Raw genomic sequence first — 25,003 nt, 5'->3', positions numbered from 1 at the left:
GTATACAGACTGACCTAGCTAGAGGTTTATATCTGTTTTAATGTCTCATAGTATACAGACTAACCTAGCTAGAGGTTTATATCTGTCTTAATGTCTAACAGTATACAGACTGACCTAGCTAGAGGTTTATATCTGTCTTAATGTCTCATAGTATACAGACTGACCTAGCTAGAGGTTTATATCTGTCTTAATGTCTAACAGTATACAGACTGACCTAGCTAGAGGTTTATATCTGTCTTAATGTCTCATAGTATACAGACTGACCTAGCTAGAGGTTTATATCTGCCTTAATGTCTCATAGTATACAGACTGACCTAGCTAGAGGTTTATATCTGTTTTAATGTCTCAAAGTATACAGACTAACCTAGCTAGAGGTTTATATCTGGCTTAATGTCTAACAGTATACAGACTGACCTAGCTAGAGGTTTATATCTGTCTTAATGTCTCACAGTATACAGACTGACCTAGCTAGAGGTTTATATCTGTCTTAATGTCTCATAGTATACAGACTGACCTAGCTAGAGGTTTATATCTGTCTTAATGTCTAACAGTATACAGACTGACCTAGCTAGAGGTTTATATCTGTCTTAATGTCTAACAGTATACAGACTGACCTAGCTAGAGGTTTATATCTGGCTTAATGTCTAACAGTATACAGACTGACCTAGCAAGAGGTTTATATCTGTTTTAATGTCTAACAGTATACAGACTGACCTAGCTAGAGGTTTATATCTGTCTTAATGTCTCATAGTATACAGACTGACCTAGCTAGAGGTTTATATCTGTCTTAATGTCTAACAGTATACAGACTGACCAAGCTAGAGATTTATATCTGTTTTAATGTCTAACAGTATACAGACTGACCTAGCTAGAGGTTTATATCTGTCTTAATGTCTAACAGTATACAGACTGACCTAGCTAGAGGTTTATATCTGTTTTAATGTCTAACAGTATACAGACTGACCTAGCTAGAGGTTTATATCTGTTTTAATGTCTAGCAGTATACAGACTGACCTAGCTAGAGGTTTATATCTGTCTTAATGTCTCATAGTATACAGACTGACCTAGCTAGAGGTTTATATCTGTCTTAATGTCTAACAGTATACAGACTGACCTAGCTAGAGGTTTATATCTGTTTTAATGTCTCACAGTATACAGACTGACCTAGCTAGAGGTTTATATCTGTCTTAATGTCTCATAGTATACGGACTGACCTAGCTAGAGGTTTATATCTGTCTTAATGTCTCATATTATACGGACTGACCTAGCTAGAGGTTTATATCTGTCTTAATGTCTAACAGTATACAGACTGACCTAGCTAGAGGTTTATATCTGTCTTAATGTCTAACAGTATACAGACTAACCTAGCTAGAGGTTTATATCTGTCTTAATGTCTAACAGTATACAGACTGACCTAGCTAGAGGTTTATATCTGTCTTAATGTCTAACAGTATACAGACTGACCTAGCTAGAGGTTTATATCTGTCTTAATGTCTCATAGTATACAGACTGACCTAGCTAGAGGTTTATATCTGTCTTAATGTCTAACAGTATACAGACTGACCTAGCTAGAGGTTTATATCTGTTTTAATATCTAACAGTATACAGACTGACCTAGCTAGAGGTTTATATCTGTCTTAATGTCTCATAGTATACAGACTGACCTAGCTAGAGGTTTATATCTGTCTTAATGTCTCATAGTATACGGACTGACCTAGCTAGAGGTTTATATCTGTCTTAATGTCTAACAGTATACAGACTGACCTAGCTAGAGGTTTATATCTGTCTTAATGTCTAACAGTATACAGACTGACCTAGCTAGAGGTTTATATCTGTCTTAATGTCTAACAGTATACAGACTGACCAAGCTAGAGGTTTATATCTGTTTTAATGTCTAACAGTATACAGACTGACCTAGCTAGAGGTTTATATCTGTTTTAATGTCTAACAGTATACAGACTGACCTAGCTAGAGGTTTATATCTGTCTTAATGTCTAACAGTATACAGACTGACCTAGCTAGAGGTTTATATCTGTCTTAATGTCTAACAGTATACAGACTGACCAAGCTAGAGGTTTATATCTGTTTTAATGTCTAACAGTATACAGACTGACCTAGCTAGAGGTTTATATCTGTTTTAATGTCTAACAGTATACAGACTGACCTAGCTAGAGGTTTATATCTGTCTTAATGTCTAACAGTATACAGACTGACCTAGCTAGAGGTTTATATCTGTCTTAATGTCTAACAGTATACAGACTGACCTAGCTAGAGGTTTATATCTGTTTTAATGTCTAGCAGTATACAGACTGACCTAGCTAGAGGTTTATATCTGTCTTAATGTCTCATAGTATACAGACTGACCTAGCTAGAGTTTTATATCTGTCTTAATGTCTCATAGTATACGGACTGACCTAGCTAGAGGTTTATATCTGTCTTAATGTCTAACAGTATACAGACTGACCTAGCTAGAGGTTTATATCTGTCTTAATGTCTAACAGTATACAGACTGACCTAGCTAGAGGTTTATATCTGTCTTAATGTCTAACAGTATACAGACTGACCTAGCTAGAGGTTTATATCTGTTTTAATGTCTAACAGTATACAGACTGACCTAGCTAGAGGTTTATATCTGTCTTAATGTCTCATAGTATACAGACTGACCTAGCTAGAGGTTTATATCTGTCTTAATGTCTCATAGTATATAGACTGACCTAGCTAGGGGTTTATATCTGTCCTAATGTCTCATAGTATACAGACTGACCTAGCTAGAGGTTTATATCTGTCTTAATGTCTCATAGTATACAGACTGACCTAGCTAGAGGTTTATATCTGTCATAATGTCTAACAGTATACAGACTGACCTAGCTAGAGGTTTATATCTGTCTTAATGTCTAACAGTATACAGACTGACCTAGCTAGAGGTTTATATCTGTCTTAATGTCTCATAGTATACAGACTGACCTAGCTAGAGGTTTATATCTGTCTTAATGTCTAACAGTATACAGACTGACCTAGCTAGAGGTTTATATCTGTTTTAATGTCTAACAGTATACAGACTGACCTAGCTAGAGGTTTATATCTGTCTTAATGTCTCATAGTATACAGACTGACCTAGTTAGAGGTTTATATCTGTCTTAATGTCTCATAGTATATAGACTGACCTAGCTAGTGGTTTATATCTGTCATAATGTCTAACAGTATACAGGCTGACCTAGCTAGAGGTTTATATCTGTCTTAATGTCTCACAGTATACAGACTGACCTAGCTAGAGGTTTATATCTGTTTTAATGTCTAACAGTTTACAGACTGACCTAGCTAGAGGTTTATATCTGTTTTAATGTCTAACAGTATACAGACTGACCTAGCTAGAGGTTTATATCTGTCTTAATGTCTAACAGTATACAGACTGACCTAGCTAGAGGTTTATATCTGTCATAATGTCTAACAGTATACAGACTGACCTAGCTAGAGGTTTATATCTGTCTTAATGTCTCATAGTATATAGACTGACCTAGCTAGTGGTTTATATCTGTCCTAATGTCTCATAGTATACAGACTGACCTAGCTAGAGGTTTATATCTGTCTTAATGTCTCATAGTATACAGACTGACCTAGCTAGAGGTTTATATCTGTCATAATGTCTAACAGTATACAGACTGACCTAGCTAGAGGTTTATATCTGTCTTAATGTCTAACAGTATACAGGCTGACCTAGCTAGAGGTTTATATCTGTCTTAATGTCTCACAGTATACAGACTGACCTAGCTAGATGTTTATATCTGTTTTAATGTCTAACAGTATACAGACTGACCTAGCTAGAGGTTTATATCTGTCTTAATGTCTCATAGTATACAGACTGACCTAGCTAGAGGTTTATATCTGTCTTAATGTCTCATAGTATACAGACTGACCTAGCTAGAGGTTTATATCTGTTTTAATTTCTCACAGTATACAGACTGACCTAGCTAGAGGTTTATATCTGTCTTAATGTCTCATAGTATACAGACTGACCTAGCTAGAGGTTTATATCTGTCATAATGTCTAACAGTATACAGACTGACCTAGCTAGAGGTTTATATCTGTCGTAATGTCTAACAGTATATAGACTGACCTAGCTAGTGGTTTATATCTGTCCTAATGTCTCATAGTATACAGACTGACCTAGCTAGAGGTTTATATCTGTCTTAATGTCTCATAGTATACAGACTGACCTAGCTAGAGGTTTATATCTGTCATAATGTCTAACAGTATACAGACTGACCTAGCTAGAGGTTTATATCTGTCTTAATGTCTAACAGTATACAGGCTGACCTAGCTAGAGGTTTATATCTGTCTTAATGTCTCACAGTATACAGACTGACCTAGCTAGAGGTTTATATCTGTTTTAATGTCTAACAGTATACAGACTGACCTAGCTAGAGGTTTATATCTGTCTTAATGTCTCATAGTATACAGACTGACCTAGCTAGAGGTTTATATCTGTCATAATGTCTCATAGTATACAGACTGACCTAGCTAGAGGTTTATATCTGTTTTAATTTCTCACAGTATACAGACTGACCTAGCTAGAGGTTTATATCTGTCTTAATGTCTCATAGTATACAGACTGACCTAGCTAGAGGTTTATATCTGTCATAATGTCTAACAGTATACAGACTGACCTAGCTAGAGGTTTATATCTGTTTTAATTTCTCACAGTATACAGACTGACCTAGCTAGAGGTTTATATCTGTCTAATGTCTAACAGTATACAGACTGACCTAGCTAGAGGTTTATATCTGTCTTAATGTCTAACAGTATACAGACTGACCTAGCTAGAGGTTTATATCTGTCTTAATGTCTCACAGTATACAGACTGACCTAGCTAGAGGTTTATATCTGTCTTAATGTCTAACAGTATACAGGCTGACCTAGCTAGAGGTTTATATCTGTCTTAATGTCTCACAGTATACAGACTGACCTAGCTAGAGGTTTACATCTGTTTTAATGTCTAACAGTATACAGACTGACCTAGCTAGAGGTTTATATCTGTCTTAATGTCTCATAGTATACAGACTGACCTAGCTAGAAGTTTATATCTGTCTTAATGTCTCATAGTATACAGACTGACCTAGCTAGAGGTTTATATCTGTCATAATGTCTAACAGTATACAGACTGACCTAGCTAGAGGTTTATATCTGTCTTAATGTCTAACAGTATATAGACTGACCTAGCTAGTGGTTTATATCTGTCCTAATGTCTCATAGTATACAGACTGACCTAGCTAGAGGTTTATATCTGTCTTAATGTCTCATAGTATACAGACTGACCTAGCTAGAGGTTTATATCTGTCATAATGTCTAACAGTATACAGACTGACCTAGCTAGAGGTTTATATCTGTCTTAATGTCTAACAGTATACAGACTGACCTAGCTAGAGGTTTATATCTGTCTTAATGTCTCATAGTATACAGACTGACCTAGCTAGAGGTTTATATCTGTCTTAATGTCTCACAGTATACAGACTGACCTAGCTAGAGGTTTATATCTGTTTTAATGTCTAACAGTATACAGACTGACCTAGCTAGAGGTTTATATCTGTCTTAATGTCTCATAGTATACAGACTGACCTAGCTAGAGGTTTATATCTGTCTTAATGTCTCATAGTATATAGACTGACCTAGCTAGTGGTTTATATCTGTCATAATGTCTAACAGTATACAGGCTGACCTAGCTAGAGGTTTATATCTGTCTTAATGTCTCACAGTATACAGACTGACCTAGCTAGAGGTTTATATCTGTTTTAATGTCTAACAGTTTACAGACTGACCTAGCTAGAGGTTTATATCTGTTTTAATGTCTAACAGTATACAGACTGACCTAGCTAGAGGTTTATATCTGTCTTAATGTCTAACAGTATACAGACTGACCTAGCTAGAGGTTTATATCTGTTTTAATGTCTAACAGTATACAGACTGACCTAGCTAGAGGTTTATATCTGTCTTAATGTCTCATAGTATATAGACTGACCTAGCTAGTGGTTTATATCTGTCCTAATGTCTCATAGTATACAGACTGACCTAGCTAGAGGTTTATATCTGTCTTAATGTCTCATAGTATACAGACTGACCTAGCTAGAGGTTTATATCTGTCATAATGTCTAACAGTATACAGACTGACCTAGCTAGAGGTTTATATCTGTCTTAATGTCTAACAGTATACAGGCTGACCTAGCTAGAGGTTTATATCTGTCTTAATGTCTCACAGTATACAGACTGACCTAGCTAGATGTTTATATCTGTTTTAATGTCTAACAGTATACAGACTGACCTAGCTAGAGGTTTATATCTGTCTTAATGTCTCATAGTATACAGACTGACCTAGCTAGAGGTTTATATCTGTCTTAATGTCTCATAGTATACAGACTGACCTAGCTAGAGGTTTATATCTGTTTTAATTTCTCACAGTATACAGACTGACCTAGCTAGAGGTTTATATCTGTCTTAATGTCTCATAGTATACAGACTGACCTAGCTAGAGGTTTATATCTGTCATAATGTCTAACAGTATACAGACTGACCTAGCTAGAGGTTTATATCTGTCGTAATGTCTAACAGTATATAGACTGACCTAGCTAGTGGTTTATATCTGTCCTAATGTCTCATAGTATACAGACTGACCTAGCTAGAGGTTTATATCTGTCTTAATGTCTCAAAGTATACAGACTGACCTAGCTAGAGGTTTATATCTGTCATAATGTCTAACAGTATACAGACTGACCTAGCTAGAGGTTTATATCTGTCTTAATGTCTAACAGTATACAGGCTGACCTAGCTAGAGGTTTATATCTGTCTTAATGTCTCACAGTATACAGACTGACCTAGCTAGAGGTTTATATCTGTTTTAATGTCTAACAGTATACAGACTGACCTAGCTAGAGGTTTATATCTGTCTTAATGTCTCATAGTATACAGACTGACCTAGCTAGAGGTTTATATCTGTCATAATGTCTCATAGTATACAGACTGACCTAGCTAGAGGTTTATATCTGTTTTAATTTCTCACAGTATACAGACTGACCTAGCTAGAGGTTTATATCTGTCTTAATGTCTCATAGTATACAGACTGACCTAGCTAGAGGTTTATATCTGTCATAATGTCTAACAGTATACAGACTGACCTAGCTAGAGGTTTATATCTGTTTTAATTTCTCACAGTATACAGACTGACCTAGCTAGAGGTTTATATCTGTCTAATGTCTAACAGTATACAGACTGACCTAGCTAGAGGTTTATATCTGTCTTAATGTCTCATAATATACAGACTGACCTAGCTAGAGGTTTATATCTGTCTTAATGTCTCATAGTATACAGACTGACCTAGCTAGAGGTTTATATCTGTCTTAATGTCTCATAGTATACAGACTGACCGAGCTAGAGGTTTATATCTGTCTTAATGTCTAACAGTATACAGACTGACCTAGCTAGAGGTTTATATCTGTCTTAATGTCTAACAGTATACAGACTGACCTAGCTAGAGGTTTATATCTGTCTTAATGTCTAACAGTATACAGACTGACCTAGCTAGAGGTTTATATCTGTCTTAATGTCTCATAGTATACAGACTGACCTAGCTAGAGGTTTATATCTGTCTTAATGTCTAACAGTATACAGACTGACCTAGCTAGAGGTTTATATCTGTGTTAATGTCTAACAGTATACAGACTGACCTAGCTAGAGGTTTATATCTGTCTTAATGTCTAACAGTATACAGACTGACCTAGCTAGAGGTTTATATCTGTCTTAATGTCTAACAGTATACAGACTGACCTAGCTAGAGGTTTATATCTGTCTTAATGTCTAACAGTATACAGACTGACCTAGCTAGAGGTTTATATCTGTCTTAATGTCTCACAGTATACAGACTGACCTAGCTAGAGGTTTATATCTGTCTTAATGTCTAACAGTATACAGGCTGACCTAGCTAGAGGTTTATATCTGTCTTAATGTCTCACAGTATACAGACTGACCTAGCTAGAGGTTTACATCTGTTTTAATGTCTAACAGTATACAGACTGACCTAGCTAGAGGTTTATATCTGTCTTAATGTCTCATAGTATACAGACTGACCTAGCTAGAAGTTTATATCTGTCTTAATGTCTCATAGTATACAGACTGACCTAGCTAGAGGTTTATATCTGTCATAATGTCTAACAGTATACAGACTGACCTAGCTAGAGGTTTATATCTGTCTTAATGTCTAACAGTATATAGACTGACCTAGCTAGTGGTTTATATCTGTCCTAATGTCTCATAGTATACAGACTGACCTAGCTAGAGGTTTATATCTGTCTTAATGTCTCATAGTATACAGACTGACCTAGCTAGAGGTTTATATCAGTCATAATGTCTAACAGTATACAGACTGACCTAGCTAGAGGTTTATATCTGTCTTAATGTCTAACAGTATACAGGCTGACCTAGCTAGAGGTTTATATCTGTCTTAATGTCTCACAGTATACAGACTGACCTAGCTAGAGGTTTATATCTGTTTTAATGTCTAACAGTATACAGACTGACCTAGCTAGAGGTTTATATCTGTCTTAATGTCTCATAGTATACAGACTGACCTAGCTAGAGGTTTATATCTGTCTTAATGTCTCATAGCATACAGACTGACCTAGCTAGAGGTTTATATCTGTTTTAATTTCTCACAGTATACAGACTGACCTAGCTAGAGGTTTATATCTGTCTAATGTCTAACAGTATACAGACTGACCTAGCTAGAGGTTTATATCTGTCATAATGTCTAACAGTATACAGACTGACCTAGCTAGAGGTTTATATCTGTCCTAATGTCTAACAGTATATAGACTGACCTAGCTAGTGGTTTATATCTGTCCTAATGTCTCATAGTATACAGACTGACCTAGCTAGAGGTTTATATCTGTCTTAATGTCTCATAGTATACAGACTGACCTAGCTAGAGGTTTATATCTGTCATAATGTCTAACAGTATACAGACTGACCTAGCTAGAGGTTTATATCTGTCTTAATGTCTAACAGTATACAGGCTGACCTAGCTAGAGGTTTATATCTGTCTTAATGTCTCACAGTATACAGACTGACCTAGCTAGAGGTTTATATCTGTTTTAATGTCTAACAGTATACAGACTGACCTAGCTAGAGGTTTATATCTGTTTTAATGTCTAACAGTATACAGACTGACCTAGCTAGAGGTTTATATCTGTCTTAATGTCTCATAGTATACAGACTGACCTAGCTAGAGGTTTATATCTGTCATAATGTCTCATAGTATACAGACTGACCTAGCTAGAGGTTTTTATCTGTTTTAATTTCTCACAGTATACAGACTGACCTAGCTAGAGGTTTATATCTGTCTTAATGTCTCATAGTATACAGACTGACCTAGCTAGAGGTTTATATCTGTCATAATGTCTAACAGTATACAGACTGACCTAGCTAGAGGTTTATATCTGTTTTAATTTCTCACAGTATACAGACTGACCTAGCTAGAGGTTTATATCTGTCTAATGTCTAACAGTATACAGACTGACCTAGCTAGAGGTTTATATTTGTCTTAATGTCTCATAATATACAGACTGACCTAGCTAGAGGTTTATATCTGTCTTAATGTCTCATAGTATACAGACTGACCTAGCTAGAGGTTTATATCTGTCTTAATGTCTCATAGTATACAGACTGACCGAGCTAGAGGTTTATATCTGTCTTAATGTCTAACAGTATACAGACTGACCTAGCTAGAGGTTTATATCTGTCTTAATGTCTAACAGTATACAGACTGACCTAGCTAGAGGTTTATATCTGTCTTAATGTCTAACAGTATACAGACTGACCTAGCTAGAGGTTTATATCTGTCTTAATGTCTAACAGTATACAGACTGACCTAGCTAGAGGTTTATATCTGTCTTAATGTCTCACAGTATACAGACTGACCTAGCTAGAGGTTTATATCTGTCTTAATGTCTAACAGTATACAGGCTGACCTAGCTAGAGGTTTATATCTGTCTTAATGTCTCACAGTATACAGACTGACCTAGCTAGAGGTTTACATCTGTTTTAATGTCTAACAGTATACAGACTGACCTAGCCAGAGGTTTATATCTGTCTTAATGTCTCATAGTATACAGACTGACCTAGCTAGAGGTTTATATCTGTCTTAATGTCTCATAGTATACAGACTGACCTAGCTAGAGGTTTATATCTGTTTTAATTTCTCACAGTATACAGACTGACCTAGCTAGAGGTTTATATCTGTCTTAATGTCTCATAGTATACAGACTGACCTAGCTAGAGGTTTATATCTGTCATAATGTCTAACAGTATACAGACTGACCTAGCTAGAGGTTTATATCTGTCTTAATGTCTAACAGTATATAGACTGACCTAGCTAGTGGTTTATATCTGTCCTAATGTCTCATAGTATACAGACTGACCTAGCTAGAGGTTTATATCTGTCTTAATGTCTCATAGTATACAGACTGACCTAGCTAGAGGTTTATATCAGTCATAATGTCTAACAGTATACAGACTGACCTAGCTAGAGGTTTATATCTGTCTTAATGTCTCATAGTATACAGACTGACCTAGCTAGAGGTTTATATCTGTTTTAATTTCTCACAGTATACAGACTGACCTAGCTAGAGGTTTATATCTGTCATAATGTCTAACAGTATACAGACTGACCTAGCTAGAGGTTTATATCTGTCCTAATGTCTAACAGTATATAGACTGACCTAGCTAGTGGTTTATATCTGTCCTAATGTCTCATAGTATACAGACTGACCTAGCTAGAGGTTTATATCTGTCTTAATGTCTCATAGTATACAGACTGACCTAGCTAGAGGTTTATATCTGTCATAATGTCTAACAGTATACAGACTGACCTAGCTAGAGGTTTATATCTGTCTTAATGTCTATCAGTATACAGGCTGACCTAGCTAGAGGTTTATATCTGTCTTAATGTCTCACAGTATACAGACTGACCTAGCTAGAGGTTTATATCTGTTTTAATGTCTAACAGTATACAGACTGACCTAGCTAGAGGTTTATATCTGTTTTAATGTCTAACAGTATACAGACTGACCTAGCTAGAGGTTTATATCTGTCTTAATGTCTCATAGTATACAGACTGACCTAGCTAGAGGTTTATATCTGTCATAATGTCTCATAGTATACAGACTGACCTAGCTAGAGGTTTATATCTGTTTTAATTTCTCACAGTATACAGACTGACCTAGCTAGAGGTTTATATCTGTCTTAATGTCTCATAGTATACAGACTGACCTAGCTAGAGGTTTATATCTGTCATAATGTCTAACAGTATACAGACTGACCTAGCTAGAGGTTTATATCTGTTTTAATTTCTCACAGTATACAGACTGACCTAGCTAGAGGTTTATATCTGTCTAATGTCTAACAGTATACAGACTGACCTAGCTAGAGGTTTATATCTGTCTTAATGTCTCATAATATACAGACTGACCTAGCTAGAGGTTTATATCTGTCTTAATGTCTCATAGTATACAGACTGACCTAGCTAGAGGTTTATATCTGTCTTAATGTCTCATAGTATACAGACTGACCGAGCTAGAGGTTTATATCTGTCTTAATGTCTAACAGTATACAGACTGACCTAGCTAGAGGTTTATATCTGTCTTAATGTCTAACAGTATACAGACTGACCTAGCTAGAGGTTTATATCTGTCTTAATGTCTAACAGTATACAGACTGACCTAGCTAGAGGTTTATATCTGTCTTAATGTCTCATAGTATATAGACTGACCTAGCTAGAGGTTTATATCTGTCTTAATGTCTAACAGTATACAGACTGACCTAGCTAGAGGTTTATATCTGTCTTAATGTCTAACAGTATACAGACTGACCTAGCTAGAGGTTTATATCTGTCTTAATGTCTCACAGTATACAGACTGACCTAGCTAGAGGTTTATATCTGTTTTAATGTCTAACAGTATACAGACTGACCTAGCTAGAGGTTTATATCTGTCTTAATGTCTCATAGTATACAGACTGACCTAGCTAGAGGTTTATATCTGTCTTAATGTCTCATAGTATACAGACTGACCTAGCTAGAGGTTTATATCTGTTTTAATTTCTCACAGTATACAGACTGACCTAGCTAGAGGTTTATATCTGTCTTAATGTCTCATAGTATACAGACTGACCTAGCTAGAGGTTTATATCTGTCATAATGCCTAACAGTATACAGACTGACCTAGCTTGAGGTTTATATCTGTCTTAATGTCTAACAGTATATAGACTGACCTAGCTAGTGGTTTATATCTGTCCTAATGTCTCATAGTATACAGACTGACCTAGCTAGAGGTTTATATCTGTCTTAATGTCTAACAGTATACAGACTGACCTAGCTAGAGGTTTATATCTGTCTTAATGTCTAACAGTATACAGGCTGACCTAGCTAGAGGTTTATATCTGTCTTAATGTCTCACAGTATAAAGACTGACCTAGCTAGAGGTTTATATCTGTTTTAATGTCTAACAGTATACAGACTGACCTAGCTAGAGGTTTATATCTGTCTTAATGTCTCATAGTATACAGACTGACCTAGCTAGAGGTTTATATCTGTCTTAATGTCTCATAGTATACAGACTGACCTAGCTAGAGGTTTATATCTGTTTTAATTTCTCACAGTATACAGACTGACCTAGCTAGAGGTTTATATCTGTCTAATGTCTAACAGTATACAGACTGACCTAGCTAGAGGTTTATATCTGTCTTAATGTCTAACAGTATACAGGCTGACCGAGCTAGAGGTTTATATCTGTCTTAATGTCTCACAGTATACAGACTGACCTAGCTAGAGGTTTATATCTGTCTTAATGTCTCATAGTATACAGACTGACCTAGCTAGAGGTTTAAATCTGTCTTAATGTCTCACAGTATACAGACTGACCTAGCTAGAGGTTTATATCTGTCTTAATGTCTCACAGTATACAGACTGACCTAGCTAGAGGTTTATATCTGTCTTAATGTCTAACAGTATACAGACTGACCTAGCTAGAGGTTTATATCTGTCTTAATGTCTCATAGTATACAGACTGACCTAGCTAGAGGTTTATATCTGTCTTAATGTCTCATAGTATACAGACTGACCTAGCTAGAGGTTTATATCTGTCTAAATGTCTCACAGTATACAGACTGACCTAGCTAGAGGTTTATATCTGTCTTAATGTCTCATAGTATACAGACTGACCTAGCTAGAGGTTTATATCTGTTTTAATTTCTCACAGTATACAGACTGACCTAGCTAGAGGTTTATATCTGTCTAATGTCTAACAGTATACAGACTGACCTAGCTAGAGGTTTATATCTGTCTTAATGTCTAACAGTATACAGACTGACCTAGCTAGAGGTTTATATCTGTCTTAATGTCTCATAGTATACAGACTGACCTAGCTAGAGGTTTATATCTGTCTTAATGTCTAACAGTATACAGACTGACCTAGCTAGAGGTTTATATCTGTCTTAATGTCTCACAGTATACAGACTGACCTAGCTAGAGGTTTATATCTGTCTTAATGTCTCATAGTATACAGACTGACCTAGCTAGAGGTTTATATCTGTCTTAATGTCTCACAGTATACAGACTGACCTAGCTATAGGTTTATATCTGTCTTAATGTCTAACAGTATACAGACTGACCTAGCTAGAGGTTTATATCTGTCTTAATGTCTAACAGTATACAGACTGACCTAGCAAGAGGTTTATATCTGTCTTAATGTCTAACAGTATACAGACTGACCTAGCTAGAGGTTTATATCTGTCTTAATGTCTCATAGTATACAGACTGACCTAGATAGAGGTTTATATCTGTCTTAATGTCTAACAGTATACAGACTGACCTAGCTAGAGGTTTATATCTGTCTTAATGTCTAACAGTATACAGACTGACCTAGCTAGAGGTTTATATCTGTTTTAATTTCTCACAGTATACAGACTGACCTAGCTAGAGGTTTATATCTGTCTTAATGTCTCATAGTATACAGACTGACCTAGCTAGAGGTTTATATCTGTCATAATGTCTAACAGTATACAGACTGACCTAGCTAGAGGTTTATATCTGTCGTAATGTCTAACAGTATATAGACTGACCTAGCTAGTGGTTTATATCTGTCCTAATGTCTCATAGTATACAGACTGACCTAGCTAGAGGTTTATATCTGTCTTAATGTCTCATAGTATACAGACTGACCTAGCTAGAGGTTTATATCTGTCATAATGTCTAACAGTATACAGACTGACCTAGCTAGAGGTTTATATCTGTCTTAATGTCTAACAGTATACAGGCTGACCTAGCTAGAGGTTTATATCTGTCTTAATGTCTCACAGTATACAGACTGACCTAGCTAGAGGTTTATATCTGTTTTAATGTCTAACAGTATACAGACTGACCTAGCTAGAGGTTTATATCTGTCTTAATGTCTCATAGTATACAGACTGACCTAGCTAGAGGTTTATATCTGTCATAATGTCTCATAGTATACAGACTGACCTAGCTAGAGGTTTATATCTGTTTTAATTTCTCACAGTATACAGACTGACCTAGCTAGAGGTTTATATCTGTCTTAATGTCTCATAGTATACAGACTGACCTAGCTAGAGGTTTATATCTGTCATAATGTCTAACAGTATACAGACTGACCTAGCTAGAGGTTTATATCTGTTTTAATTTCTCACAGTATACAGACTGACCTAGCTAGAGGTTTATATCTGTCTAATGTCTAACAGTATACAGACTGACCTAGCTAGAGGTTTATATCTGTCTTAATGTCTCATAATATACAGACTGACCTAGCTAGAGGTTTATATCTGTCTTAATGTCTCATAGTATACAGACTGACCTAGCTAGAGGTTTATATCTGTCTTAATGTCTCATAGTTTACAGACTGACCGAGCTAGAGGTTTATATCTGTCTTAATGTCTAACAGTATACAGACTGACCTAGCTAGAGGTTTATATCTGTCTTAATGTCTAACAGTATACAGACTGACCTAGCTAGAGGTTTATATCTGTCTTAATGTCTAACAGTATACAGACTGACCTAGCTAGAGGTTTATATCTGTCTTAATGTCTCATAGTATACAGACTGACCTAGCTAGAGGTTTATATCTGTCTTAATGTCTAACAGTATACAGACTGACCTAGCTAGAGGTTTATATCTGTCTTAATGTCTAACAGTATACAGACTGACCTAGCTAGAGGTTTATATCTGTCTTAATGTCTAACAGTATACAGACTGACCTAGCTAGAGGTTTATATCTGTCTTAATGTCTAACAGTATACAGACTGACCTAGCTAGAGGTTTATATCTGTCTTAATGTCTAACAGTATACAGACTGACCTAGCTAGAGGTTTATATCTGTCTTAATGTCTCACAGTATACAGACTGACCTAGCTATAGGTTTATATCTGTCTTAATGTCTAACAGTATACATGCTGACCTAGCTAGAGGTTTATATCTGTCTTAATGTCTCACAGTATACAGACTGACCTAGCTAGAGGTTTACATCTGTTTTAATGTCTAACAGTATACAGACTGACCTAGCTAGAGGTTTATATCTGTCTTAATGTCTCATAGTATACAGACTGACCTAGCTAGAGGTTTATATCTGTCATAATGTCTAACAGTATACAGACTGACCTAGCTAGAGGTTTATATCTGTCGTAATGTCTAACAGTATATAGACTGACCTAGCTAGTGGTTTATATCTGTCCTAATGTCTCATAGTATACAGACTGACCTAGCTAGAGGTTTATATCTGTCTTAATGTCTAACAGTATACATGCTGACCTAGCTAGAGGTTTATATCTGTCTTAATGTCTCACAGTATACAGACTGACCTAGCTAGAGGTTTACATCTGTTTTAATTTCTCACAGTATACAGACTGACCTAGCTAGAGGTTTATATCTGTCTTAATGTCTCATAGTATACAGACTGACCTAGCTAGAGGTTTATATCTGTCATAATGTCTAACAGTATACAGACTGACCTAGCTAGAGGTTTATATCTGTCGTAATGTCTAACAGTATATAGACTGACCTAGCTAGTGGTTTATATCTGTCCTAATGTCTCATAGTATACAGACTGACCTAGCTAGAGGTTTATATCTGTCTTAATGTCTCATAGTATACAGACTGACCTAGCTAGAGGTTTATATCTGTCATAATGTCTAACAGTATACAGACTGACCTAGCTAGAGGTTTATATCTGTCTTAATGTCTAACAGTATACAGGCTGACCTAGCTAGAGGTTTATATCTGTCTTAATGTCTCACAGTATACAGACTGACCTAGCTAGAGGTTTATATCTGTTTTAATGTCTAACAGTATACAGACTGACCTAGCTAGAGGTTTATATCTGTCTTAATGTCTCATAGTATACAGACTGACCTAGCTAGAGGTTTATATCTGTCATAATGTCTCATAGTATACAGACTGACCTAGCTAGAGGTTTATATCTGTTTTAATTTCTCACAGTATACAGACTGACCTAGCTAGAGGTTTATATCTGTCTTAATGTCTCATAGTATACAGACTGACCTAGCTAGAGGTTTATATCTGTCATAATGTCTAACAGTATACAGACTGACCTAGCTAGAGGTTTATATCTGTTTTAATTTCTCACAGTATACAGACTGACCTAGCTAGAGGTTTATATCTGTCTAATGTCTAACAGTATACAGACTGACCTAGCTAGAGGTTTATATCTGTCTTAATGTCTCATAATATACAGACTGACCTAGCTAGAGGTTTATATCTGTCTTAATGTCTCATAGTATACAGACTGACCTAGCTAGAGGTTTATATCTGTCTTAATGTCTCATAGTATACAGACTGACCGAGCTAGAGGTTTATATCTGTTTTAATGTCTAACAGTATACAGACTGACCTAGCTAGAGGTTTATATCTGTCTTAATGTCTAACAGTATACAGACTGACCTAGCTAGAGGTTTATATCTGTCTTAATGTCTAACAGTATACAGACTGACCTAGCTAGAGGTTTATATCTGTCTTAATGTCTCATAGTATACAGACTGACCTAGCTAGAGGTTTATATCTGTCTTAATGTCTAACAGTATACAGACTGACCTAGCTAGAGGTTTATATCTGTCTTAATGTCTAACAGTATACAGACTGACCTAGCTAGAGGTTTATATCTGTCTTAATGTCTAACAGTATACAGACTGACCTAGCTAGAGGTTTATATCTGTCTTAATGTCTAACAGTATACAGACTGACCTAGCTAGAGGTTTATATCTGTCTTAATGTCTAACAGTATACAGACTGACCTAGCTAGAGGTTTATATCTGTCTTAATGTCTCACAGTATACAGACTGACCTAGCTATAGGTTTATATCTGTCTTAATGTCTAACAGTATACATGCTGACCTAGCTAGAGGTTTATATCTGTCTTAATGTCTCACAGTATACAGACTGACCTAGCTAGAGGTTTACATCTGTTTTAATGTCTAACAGTATACAGACTGACCTAGCTAGAGGTTTATATCTGTCTTAATGTCTCATAGTATACAGACTGACCTAGCTAGAGGTTTATATCTGTCATAATGTCTAACAGTATACAGACTGACCTAGCTAGAGGTTTATATCTGTCTTAATGTCTAACAGTATATAGACTGACCTAGCTAGTGGTTTATATCTGTCCTAATGTCTCATAGTATACAGACTGACCTAGCTAGAGGTTTATATCTGTCTTAATGTCTCATAGTATACAGACTGACCTAGCTAGAGGTTTATATCAGTCATAATGTCTAACAGTATACAGACTGACCTAGCTAGAGGTTTATATCTGTCTTAATGTCTAACAGTATACAGGCTGACCTAGCTAGAGGTTTATATCTGTCTTAATGTCTCACAGTATACAGACTGACCTAGCTAGAGGTTTATATCTGTTTTAATGTCTAACAGTATACAGACTGACCTAGCTAGAGGTTTATATCTGTCTTAATGTCTCATAGTATACAGACTGACCTAGCTAGAGGTTTATATCTGTCTTAATGTCTCATAGTATACAGACTGACCTAGCTAGAGGTTTATATCTGTTTTAATTTCTCACAGTATACAGACTGACCTAGCTAGAGGTTTATATCTGTCTAATGTCTAACAGTATACAGACTGACCTAGCTAGAGGTTTATATCTGTCATAATGTCTAACAGTATACAGACTGACCTAGCTAGAGGTTTATATCTGTCCTAATGTCTAACAGTATATAGACTGACCTAGCTAGTGGTTTATATCTGTCCTAATGTCTCATAGTATACAGACTGACCTAGCTAGAGGTTTATATCTGTCTTAATGTCTCATAGTATACAGACTGACCTAGCTAGAGGTTTATATCTGTCATAATGTCTAACAGTATACAGACTGACCTAGCTAGAGGTTTATATCTGTCTTAATGTCTAACAGTATACAGGCTGACCTAGCTAGAGGTTTATATCTGTCTTAATGTCTCACAGTATACAGACTGACCTAGCTAGAGGTTTATATCTGTTTTAATGTCTAACAGTATACAGACTGACCTAGCTAGAGGTTTATATCTGTTTTAATGTCTAACAGTATACAGACTGACCTAGCTAGAGGTTTATATCTGTCTTAATGTCTCATAGTATACAGACTGACCTAGCTAGAGGTTTATATCTGTCATAATGTCTCATAGTATACAGACTGACCTAGCTAGAGGTTTATATCTGTTTTCATTTCTCACAGTATACAGACTGACCTAGCTAGAGGTTTATATCTGTCTTAATGTCTCATAGTATACAGACTGACCTAGCTAGAGGTTTATATCTGTCATAATGTCTAACAGTATACAGACTGACCTAGCTAGAGGTTTATATCTGTTTTAATTTCTCACAGTATACAGACTGACCTAGCTAGAGGTTTATATCTGTCTAATGTCTCATAATATACAGACTGACCTAGCTAGAGGTTTATATCTGTCTTAATGTCTCATAGTATACAGACTGACCTAGCTAGAGGTTTATATCTGTCTTAATGTCTCATAGTATACAGACTGACCGAGCTAGAGGTTTATATCTGTCTTAATGTCTAACAGTATACAGACTGACCTAGCTAGAGGTTTATATCTGTCTTAATGTCTAACAGTATACAGACTGACCTAGCTAGAGGTTTATATCTGTCTTAATGTCTAACAGTATACAGACTGACCTAGCTAGAGGTTTATATCTGTCTTAATGTCTAACAGTATACAGACTGACCTAGCTAGAGGTTTATATCTGTCTTAATGTCTAACAGTATACAGACTGACCTAGCTAGAGGTTTATATCTGTCTTAATGTCTCACAGTATACAGACTGAGCTAGCTAGAGGTTTATATCTGTCTTAATGTCTAACAGTATACAGGCTGACCTAGCTAGAGGTTTATATCTGTCTTAATGTCTCACAGTATACAGACTGACCTAGCTAGAGGTTTAAATCTGTCTTAATGTCTCACAGTATACAGACTGACCTAGCTAGAGGTTTATATCTGTCTTAATGTCTCACAGTATACAGACTGACCTAGCTAGAGGTTTATATCTGTCTTAATGTCTCATAGTATACAGACTGACCTAGCTATAGGTTTATATCTGTCTTAATGTCTAACAGTATACAGACTGACCTAGCTAGAGGTTTATATCTGTCTTAATGTCTCATAGTATACAGACTGACCTAGCTAGAGGTTTATATCTGTCTTAATGTCTCATAGTATACAGACTGACCTAGCTAGAGGTTTATATCTGTCTTAATGTCTCATAGTATACAGACTGACCTAGCTAGAGGTTTATATCTGTCTTAATGTCTCACAGTATACAGACTGACCTAGCTAGAGGTTTATATCTGTCTTAATGTCTCATAGTATACAGACTGACCTAGCTAGAGGTTTATATCTGTTTTAATTTCTCACAGTATACAGACTGACCTAGCTAGAGGTTTATATCTGTCTAATGTCTAACAGTATACAGACTGACCTAGCTAGAGGTTTATATCTGTCTTAATGTCTAACAGTATACAGACTGACCTAGCTAGAGGTTTATATCTGTCTTAATGTCTCATAGTATACAGACTGACCTAGCTAGAGGTTTATATCTGTCTTAATGTCTCACAGTATACAGACTGACCTAGCTATAGGTTTATATCTGTCTTAATGTCTAACAGTATACAGACTGACCTAGCTAGAGGTTTATATCTGTCTTAATGTCTAACAGTATACAGACTGACCTAGCAAGAGGTTTATATCTGTCTTAATGTCTAACAGTATACAGACTGACCTAGCTAGAGGTTTATATCTGTCTTAATGTCTCATAGTATACAGACTGACCTAGATAGAGGTTTATATCTGTCTTAATGTCTAACAGTATACAGACTGACCTAGCTAGAGGTTTATATCTGTCTTAATGTCTAACAGTATACAGACTGACCTAGCTAGAGGTTTATATCTGTCTTAATGTCTAACAGTATACAGACTGACCTAGCTAGAGGTTTATATCTGTCTTAATGTCTAACAGTATACAGACTGACCTAGCTAGAGGTTTATATCTGTCTTAATGTCTCATAGTATACAGACTGACCTAGCTAGAGGTTTATATCTGTCTTAATGTCTAACAGTATACAGACTGACCTAGCTAGAGGTTTATATCTGTCTTAATGTCTAACAGTATACAGACTGACCTAGCTAGAGGTTTATATCTGTCTTAATGTCTAACAGTATACAGACTGACCTAGCTAGAGGTTTATATCTGTCTTAATGTCTCATAGTATACAGACTGACCGAGCTAGAGGTTTATATCTGTCTTAATGTCTCACAGTATACAGACTGACCTAGCTAGAGGTTTATATCTGTCTTAATGTCTAACAGTATACAGGCTGACCTAGCTAGAGGTTTATATCTGTCTTAATGTCTCACAGTATACAGACTGACCTTGCTAGAGGTTTATATCTGTCCTAATGTCTCATAGTATACAGACTGACCTAGCTAGAGGTTTATATCTGTTTTAATGTCTAACAGTATACAGACTGACCTAGCTAGAGGTTTATATCTGTTTTAATGTCTAACAGTTTACAGACTGACCTAGCTAGAGGTTTATATCTGTTTTAATGTCTCATAGTATACAGACTGACCTAGCTAGAGGTTTATATCTGTCTTAATATCTAACAGTATACAGGCTGACCGAGCTAGAGGTTTATATCTGTCTTAATGTCTAACAGTATACAGACTGACCTAGCTAGAGGTTTATATCTGTCTTAATGTCTAACAGTATACAGACTGACCTAGCTAGAGGTTTATATCTGTCTTAATGTCTCATAGTATACAGACTGACCTAGATAGAGGTTTATATCTGTCTTAATGTCTAACAGTATACAGACTGACCTAGCTAGAGGTTTATATCTGTCTTAATGTCTAACAGTATACAGACTGACCTAGCTAGAGGTTTATATCTGTCTTAATGTCTAACAGTATACAGACTGACCTAGCTAGAGGTTTATATCTGTCTTAATGTCTAACAGTATACAGACTGACCTAGCTAGAGGTTTATATCTGTCTTAATGTCTCATAGTATACAGACTGACCTAGCTAGAGGTTTATATCTGTCTTAATGTCTCATAGTATACAGACTGACCTAGCTAGAGGTTTATATCTGTCTTAATGTCTAACAGTATACAGACTGACCTAGCTAGAGGTTTATATCTGTCTTAATGTCTAACAGTATACAGACTGACCTAGCTAGAGGTTTATATCTGTCTTAATGTCTAACAGTATACAGACTGACCTAGCTAGAGGTTTATATCTGTCTTAATGTCTCATAGTATACAGACTGACCTAGCTAGAGGTTTATATCTGTCTTAATGTCTCATAGTATACAGACTGACCTAGCTAGAGGTTTATATCTGTCTTAATGTCTCACAGTATACAGACTGACCTAGCTATAGGTTTATATCTGTCTTAATGTCTAACAGTATACAGACTGACCTAGCTAGAGGTTTATATCTGTCTTAATGTCTAACAGTATACAGACTGACCTAGCAAGAGGTTTATATCTGTCTTAATGTCTAACAGTATACAGACTGACCTAGCTAGAGGTTTATATCTGTCTTAATGTCTCATAGTATACAGACTGACCTAGATAGAGGTTTATATCTGTCTTAATGTCTAACAGTATACAGACTGACCTAGCTAGAGGTTTATATCTGTCTTAATGTCTAACAGTATACAGACTGACCTAGCTAGAGGTTTATATCTGTCTTAATGTCTAACAGTATACAGACTGACCTAGCTAGAGGTTTATATCTGTCTTAATGTCTAACAGTATACAGACTGACCTAGCTAGAGGTTTATATCTGTCTTAATGTCTCATAGTATACAGACTGACCTAGCTAGAGGTTTATATCTGTCTTAATGTCTAACAGTATACAGACTGACCTAGCTAGAGGTTTATATCTGTCTTAATGTCTAACAGTATACAGACTGACCTAGCTAGAGGTTTATATCTGTCTTAATGTCTAACAGTATACAGACTGACCTAGCTAGAGGTTTATATCTGTCTTAATGTCTCATAGTATACAGACTGACCTAGCTAGAGGTTTATATCTGTCTTAATGTCTAACAGTATACAGACTGACCTAGCTAGAGGTTTATATCTGTCTTAATGTCTCATAGTATACAGACTGACCTAGCTAGAGGTTTATATCTGTCTAATGTCTAACAGTATACAGACTGGCCTAGCTAGAGGTTTATATCTGTCTTAATGTCTATTAGTATACAGGCTGACCGAGCTAGAGGTTTATATCTGTCTTAATGTCTCACAGTATACAGACTGACCTAGCTAGAGGTTTATATCTGTCTTAATGTCTAACAGTATACAGGCTGACCTAGCTAGAGGTTTATATCTGTCTTAATGTCTCACAGTATACAGACTGACCTTGCTAGAGGTTTATATCTGTCCTAATGTCTCATAGTATACAGACTGACCTAGCTAGAGGTTTATATCTGTTTTAATGTCTAACAGTATACAGACTGACCTAGCTAGAGGTTTATATCTGTTTTAATGTCTAACAGTTTACAGACTGACCTAGCTAGAGGTTTATATCTGTTTTAATGTCTAACAGTATACAGACTGACCTAGCTAGAGGTTTATATCTGTCTTAATGTCTCATAGTATACAGACTGACCTAGCTAGAGGTTTATATCTGTCTTAATGTCTAACAGTATACAGACTGACCTAGCTAGAGGTTTATATCTGTCTAATGTCTAACAGTATACAGACTGACCTAGCTAGAGGTTTATATCTGTTTTAATGTCTCATAGTATACAGACTGACCTAGCTAGAGGTTTATATCTGTCTTAATATCTAACAGTATACAGGCTGACCGAGCTAGAGGTTTATATCTGTCTTAATGTCTAACAGTATACAGACTGACCTAGCTAGAGGTTTATATCTGTCTTAATGTCTAACAGTATACAGACTGACCTAGCTAGAGGTTTATATCTGTCTTAATGTCTCATAGTATACAGACTGACCTAGCTAGAGGTTTATATCTGTCTTAATGTCTCATAGTATACAGACTGACCTAGCTAGAGGTTTATATCTGCCTTAATGTCTCATAGTATACAGACTGACCTAGCTAGAGGTTTATATCTGTCTTAATGTCTCACAGTATACAGACTGACCTAGCTAGAGGTTTATATCTGTTTTAATGTCTAACAGTATACAGTCATATGAACTGTCTCACAGTTTACATGAAAACAGAGCTAAAACTACAATATGAAGCACTGTCTTGGAGTTTAACAATGGTTACTCATATACAGTATGCAGGGCTAGAGAAGTACATGAGGATGTTACTCTATTTCAGGGTTTCTCAAACTCGGTCCTTGGGCCCCCCCGGGTGAACGTTTTGGTATTTGCCCTAGCACTACACAGCTGATTCAAACAACCAACTCAACGTCGAGCTTTGATTATTTGAACCAGCTGTGTAGCGCTAGGGAAAAACCAAAACGTTCACCTGGCGGGGTGTGAGCTGTAGGGCCGAACCTGAAGCTGTGCCAGATTCTTCAGTTCATGTACAGACTAGGAGGAGGTGGATTACATGGTCCTCACACTGTTACCTGATGACTCCCATCGTGTCCCTCTCTATTCTCTCTCTCAGACTATTCTTTCAGGGATACTATGGTGCATGTGCCTTTATGTGTCTTATCATGTGTTGGTCATTGTTGCGTGTCCTGTCATTGGAAGTCATTGATGATGCATGCTGTGATAAAATGATTTCCCAAGTCGGGATTAATGAAGTAATACTCTACTCTCTCTCTCCCACACTCTCTCTCACTCTCTCTCTATTCCCTCTCTTCTCTACTCTCTCTCTCTCTCTCTCTCTCTCTATTCCCTCTCTTCTCTTCTCTACTCTCTCTCACTCTCTCTCTATTCCCTCTCTTCTCTTCTCTCTCTTCTCTTCTCTACTCTCTCTCTCTCTCGCTCTCTCCCTCTATTCCTACTTCTTTATTCTCTCGCTCGCTCTCTCTCTCTCTCTCTCTCTTGGTCTCTGTCTCTGTCTCTATTCTCTCTCTCTCTCTATTCTCTCGCTCGCTCTCTCTCTCTCTCTCTCTCGCTCTCTCTCTCTCTATATCTCCCTTTCTATTCATGTTTGTCTTTATTATCTCGCTCTCTCTCTGTCTCTATTCTCTCTCTCTCTCTGTCTCTATTCTCTCTTTCTCCCTTTCTATTCATATGTTTCTCCTGGGTCCTCAGTCTACAGTACTGACCAGATTGTTTTCTGTTTAAGAGAAGAGTTGGCTAGACAGCCACCTAGATAGACCAGAAATATGTTGGAGGTGAAAGACAGAGTTGGAACAATGAATGAATACACTGATGGAGAGATGGGGAGGAAGGACATGCTCTATTGCACTTCACTAGCAATTTCTCCCCTCTA

At 36.4% G+C, this 25,003-nt stretch overlaps 1 protein-coding gene across 15 annotated transcripts in view; it reads left to right on the top strand.

Annotated features, from left to right (window-relative positions):
- Positions 1–25,003, top strand: part of LOC115174620 (neurexin-3b) — a 343,543-nt gene that overhangs the window by 213,762 nt on the left and 104,778 nt on the right. The gene's annotated exons all lie outside the window — the stretch shown is intronic.

Source organism: Salmo trutta, chromosome 35 (genome assembly GCF_901001165.1).
Source record: "Salmo trutta chromosome 35, fSalTru1.1, whole genome shotgun sequence".
In the NCBI taxonomy this organism is placed as follows: domain Eukaryota; kingdom Metazoa; phylum Chordata; class Actinopteri; order Salmoniformes; family Salmonidae; genus Salmo; species Salmo trutta.
Note: the sequence above shows the minus strand (reverse complement) of the source record. Positions and strands in the feature narration are given on the sequence as shown.